This window comes from Mauremys mutica, chromosome 6 (assembly GCF_020497125.1).
Source record: "Mauremys mutica isolate MM-2020 ecotype Southern chromosome 6, ASM2049712v1, whole genome shotgun sequence".
In the NCBI taxonomy this organism is placed as follows: Eukaryota; Metazoa; Chordata; order Testudines; family Geoemydidae; genus Mauremys; species Mauremys mutica.
In genome coordinates this window covers 103,442,701-103,448,700 of record NC_059077.1, presented here as the reverse complement: position 1 = coordinate 103,448,700, position 6,000 = coordinate 103,442,701, and positions in this window count along the sequence as shown.

The following is a 6,000-nucleotide window of genomic DNA, read 5'->3' as shown; positions in this document are numbered from 1 at the left end:
ACACTGCGTTGTTAACATTGACTGTTGCTTCCTTTCAGAAGCTGTCCCAAAATACCCTTCACTGACAGTTACATCTGTGCAAGCGCTCCTGGTGAAGGTGTGCACCGCCGACACAAGAAGTGTAGTGTGGACGCGCAAAAGCAATTTAATTGTTGTGGTGGCTGTATGTTAATGTAACTTAGGTTGACTTAATCTTGTAGTGTAGACTTGCCCTAAGCTTTAATAATGTCTTCCTTCTGAATGCCAAGCTTTTCAGAAAGTGAATTTTCTGTGAATTTCAGCAATCTTCTGAGCTCGAGCTCTGATTCAGAAGCAGAGATTCAAGGTGGTATAAATCTGATGAGTTGATTAAGGGACCGATTAACACTAGTGTAAACTGGGAGTAACTCCATGGCAGTCAATGGCCTTACCCCAGGATCAGGCCCTAAATTATACTACTCAAGTGGTAAGAGAGAGTGCAGAATACTTGGGACCCATGCTAACAGAGATCGTAAGTGGTCTGTTGTGGTCACTTTGTCTCTGCTTCTCACACACTGGCTGCAGTCAGCTCCTTTCAGTGGCACCAGTTAGGAGGGGGGGGGGAATGCCCTCCTCTCCCCCCAAAAAACTATTTTTGCTCAAATTTCAAAGAGCCATGGAGGCCACAGCCCAGCCACTTTTAAGGAGTGATCCTGTACTAAATCTGTGAGGCTGCTTCTGGAGTGGTTTGGATCTCTGGCTGGATGGTCACAACGCCACTGAAATTTGATCCAGCCACTCCTCTGTACAGATGGGCCAAATTTCAGTGAGTGGTGTTGTGACCCAGTGCTGGGTTTACAGTGGTGCCATAGAGCTGGGGCCATGCTCCAAAGGGGCCCCCGCTCTGCTCCACTTGCACTGTGCCCCAAGGCTCCCCCCTTCCCACCACTTGCTCCTCCCAGCCTGCAGGGTTGTGCAGGGTGCTGTACATTTGTGGGGGGGGGGAGGGGCTCTTGCCATAGGGAGTCGGGGGCAGGGTGTTGCAGAAGTGCTGAATTTCTGCTTTCCCCATGGGTGCTTGACCCCAGCTCTAGTTAAAACTGGTTACAATGTATGGATGAAATACTGTGTATAAGAGCTTAAGTGTTATAATTAGATGATTTCAAGCCTCTTTCCTTTGAAAGAGGACAGATATGGGGGACATAGGCCCAGGTTGCTTTATGTCCCTATCCCAGCTCTATGACACTCCTCAAACTCATCCCTAGATCTCTTCATCTCACAGTCATGGCTCTTCCAAGCTGTTCCAACTAATCCCTCCACTATTCAACACAGATACACCTAACAGTAAATGCAGCTGGAGTTCATGCAGATAATTCCCAGTGGCTAATGCCAGCTGCAGTGGGGAAGAGTTAAGGTTTCACAAGCATCTACCTTTAGTCTGTATTTCCTGGGTTTCAGAAGTTTGCATTTTGCTGAGCTCATCATTCTGGAAGGGCAGAAACTATCACCAGGGCACCTGAACTCTGCATTAATGAAGTTTTTTGCCATGTAATCTGGAAGCTTTTCTTGGTTAAAATCAATATAAACTCATGGAGAGACAGACTGGGGTATACGGTATCACTGTTTTGAGACTTTTGGAGATGAGAAGATCCCATGTCCTTGATCCATGTTTTCAAAATATGAAGTTCAGAGGTGCTGGGTCTGGAGGTGGCAGAATGTGCCATATCTAGAACATAGTCCTGCAGGTGCAGCACACCCAGAACACACATTAAAGTCAGTGAAAGTTCAGGACACTGAGTACTTTTGCAGACTTAGACTTAACAGGCAGGGATAAAGCAAGGATGTGCTAAGAGGACAGTGTTTCAGTGTACTGGACTTGAGAAAGAGAGAGAGAGAGAAAGACTCTTGACATCTGCCCCCAGTCAAAAGGATGGACAGCACAATGGAAAAAATGTGAGTGACTTTTGCTATGCTTTTTGTATAGTACTGTAGTTTACGTGCAGACAGCTTGACTGTATTGGAAGCTGCTATGTAATATGCAGTCAGTTTGATTAATAGCTGTTGAGAAGATGTTGTACATAACCACATTTTCATGGATGGCACAGCTCACAGAGTTTTATTCCCAGCATATAAATTCTATTGGCATGTCTTTCCATTCTCAATATTCCACCAACCTCACTTCCTCAGAATGAAATACTGCATGAACCTCTACATAAATTGATACATATAATTGGTCAGTCCTGTTGATGAGAAATATTAAGGGTCCTTTGTGTACCATATATTTAAGAATAGGTCCAGCAGTACATTGTGTTGTGTGCTCCTCTTAGTGATGATTTATTGTCAAGAAAGCAAAAGTCTAAGCTAAAAAAATCCTATCCTAATACATAGTTGCTTATATGGCAGCCAAAACTAGATGCATTCCTGACACAATTAGAGCGGTCCCTGTTCTGAAGAGTTTACATCTATCAAGGCACTATACAGAAAATGGCGGGGTGAGCATGGGATACAATATTGTCCTGTTTTTCCTTAACCCCTATTATACTCCCATCTAGCCCTTGAACTTTACCTAATCTTATTTACAGTTTTCTCTCTTTTTATTACTTAACCTGTTTTCCCTCAGACCTTGTCCAGCCACCATTTGCTTTTTGCTTTTAGCCCTCTATTCCTTTCCAGGGTTTTTAAAACCCACTAAACACCCTTCTTATTTAGAACACATCCTATCCGCATCACATCCCAGTACACACAGCAACATTATGGGCTCAATTCTGCAAGGTGCTGAACACTCTAGCTAATATAGCAAAATATTTAAGCACATGCTTCCCTTTAGACAAGTGAGTAGTTCCACTGAAGCCTATGCAAGTGTTTTCCACTGGACTTTAAGTGAAGGACTTTGGCTATGTCTATACTGCAAAATAAAAAACCACCACCGCCAGCAGCAGTGAGTCTCAGACCCCAGGTCAATTGACTCAGGATCATGGGTCTTGCACAACAAGGCTAAAAATAACAGTGTAGATGTTCCTAGTCAGGGTCTGAAACCCAGCAAGTGGGGGTGGGTCTCAGAGCTTAAGCTCCAACCTGAGCAGAAATGTCTACACTGCTATTTTAGCTCTGTAGGATGAGCCCGAGTCAGTTAGCCTGGGCTCTGAGACTCTCTGATGCCTTTTTTGGTTTTGTTTTTTTTCTGTTTATTTTTGCAGTGTAGATGTACCTTTAAGGCCTTGTGGGTGAGTGAGTGGCAGGAAGTGGCCCAGGAAGGCAACTGCAAAGATCTCCAGGGTATTTGATATTGCTACCTTTCATAGGGCCCTGCATCAGAGCCCGGTGGAGAGGGAGGACTTGGACTCCCTTATCAACCACACTTTTTGAGGAGGGGCATAACCCCCTTCTCTATCGCCTTTGATATACGGCTCACACCCTCTCTACCCTCACCTAGAGTCAAGGGTGTGCTATCCCTAGGGGCCTGGAACTGGGCAGAAAACTCTTTAGATGGCGGTGACCTTGGACTATATGTATTGTGTTGTACTCTATTACACCTGAAGAGGGGGAATTCAATTAATGACCCCGGCTGGAGGGTTGGGTTGCTACCTACTGAAAAGTGGAGCACCAGAGCACTGGGGTGACTGTCGGTGAGGGGAGACTGGGGATACCTTAGTAGGAGGCACCACCAGTAAGCTCAGCCAGTCACTTAGTTTCTCTGTGTTTCAGTTCCTCACCAGGAAAATGAGGACAAAAACCACTTCCCTACCTCACAGTGGTAGTGTGAGACTAAAGTAATTAAAGTATGTGAGGTGATATGGAAAAGCCAATACATTCAAATAAAATAAGTGAAAAAGGCTGTGAATGAACCAACCCCCAGGTGGTGCCAGGTATGGGTGCATAGGACCTGGTCCCCTGAGTATTGTGCAGGGCTAAGAGTTGGTACTGCTTGGTCCATTTCTTCTATGCAATGTTAGTATGATGAAGCCTGAAGACGTCTTAAAGTTTAACCTATTAGCTGCATGTCTTCAGAAATAGGTAGCTGACAATGTTTTTACACCAATGTAGATGTGAGCCAAAAATGATGGCTTCATTGTGGAATTGCATCTGGGTTGAATTTGGCTCCATATGTACAAAGTGACAGAGAGTAAATAGTTTGCCACTATCTGCCAAAGCTGTTCTCCGAAATGTATTTTGGAAAAAACGATGAAACTTCTGAAGCTACTTTTAGGAGGATTTCTGCTGAAATGTACAAATGTCAGCTGGCAGCTACTGATGGGAAATTCGGACAATCTTCTTTTCAAACTACTGTCAGATTTCTTCCTGAGAGTCGCAGCAAAGAATCCAAACAACACAGAAATGAACACAGCAAAATTAATTACCGGTACCTTCTCAGCAGTGCCAACTCACATGATTTTATCACAGGTGTCATAAACAGATAGTTAAGGGTTAAGGTCTCTTTTCCCTGGAAAGGGTTAACATGTAGTACCTGGTGACCACCTGACCAGAGGACCAATCAGAGATAAGATTTTTTCAAATCTCTGTGGAGGGAAGCCTTTGTCTGTGTGAGAACTGTTTTTGGATCTAACAGAGGACAGTCATGTCTCCAAGTTCTCCTGGAGTAGTTTCTACTAATTAATAGTGAGTATTAATTAGAAAGGCGAATTAGTCTTATGATTTGATTTCTATATTTGCAATTGTGTGTTTGCTAAAGGAAATGCTTTATTCCTGTTTGCTGATATTGCTTTTACTGAGAAAAGAGGGAGAGGGGATTCTCTCCAGAGATTGATAAGGTTATACCCTATGAGTGTCCAGCTTGGGCGCATAGAGATTCTGTATTTTCTTTTTATTCTTTAATAAATTCTTTTCTATTAAGGACTTGTTGGTCTTTCCTTGGGTGGATTCTCAGGGAAAGGGGAGGGGGAGGTATCCCTCTGTAGTTGGATCCCGGTATCTCTCCTAGGAAAAGGGAGGGGGGAGGAAGCAGGGGGAATGGTTTGTTTCTCCTGGGTGTAAGAACTCCATGGATTTGGGGCTCTTGGAATCCCCTAGGATTTTGGGGAAGGACTGTGTCTCAATTCACATTTCCTAATTGAGTGGTGGCAGCGAGAAGGAACCCTACCCTAAGGGTTAGGGTGGTGGCAGAATACATGCGGGTCCCCATCTTTGAACCCACAAGCTCAAAGTGGGGGTGAGATCCCATAGGACATGGTGGCAGAATACATGCGGGTCCCCATCTTTGAACCCACAAGCTCAAAGTGGGGGTGAGATCCCCATGACAACAGGTCTCACTGTTTTGCATAAAGCCCCAACTCCTGGAGTCATGTGGTTATGAGAGACTCTCAACTTTCATCTTAAAAAGAGTAAATGTTTAGCTCTCTTGACTGCAGTGAAAAGCTTGAAAACATGACGTGTATACTACAGGCTAAGAAATGAGGAGACAAATACAATTAACTGAAAATATATTATTAAAAACATCTCATGGGTTTCATTTGGTTTAGGCTTGTCTAATGATGTTGGAATACTCGGGGATGCCAATACCCCTTCTCACCATCCAGGTTAGCGTTAAAGTGCATTGGCAAGGCAGTGTGGTGAGGGACAAATATTTCAGTGCTGTACAGCCACAAGAGCCTTTACTGCTAAACCTGAATCTTAAATTTAGTCTTTGTCCACTCAGGCAGCTAGAGAAGTCATTCAATGCAGCAGCGTGTGGGCAGGACTCTCTCTACCTACTCCAGGCACTAACTAAGCGGTTTCAATCTGCATTAGCCACAGAACGTAGACCAGCCTTATTAAGTAGCTTATAGTTAGTTGCCTGCACCAAATGCATCTATCCCAGCAAAGTAACAACTAGTTTTCCTGTAGTTCATAGTAAGGCAATGTGACAGATCTGAAACACTTCTCTATTTTGAGGCCTGGCTGGCAGTTTCAAAAGCACTAAGACTGGCATTTGAGAGAGAGTGGCTGTTGGTGGACACCTGATCAGGACAAAGGTGTTCTCTCGTCTGAAAGTCACAGATCCTTCTATGACACATCTTTCCCAAAAGTATGTTACATTAGTAAAGC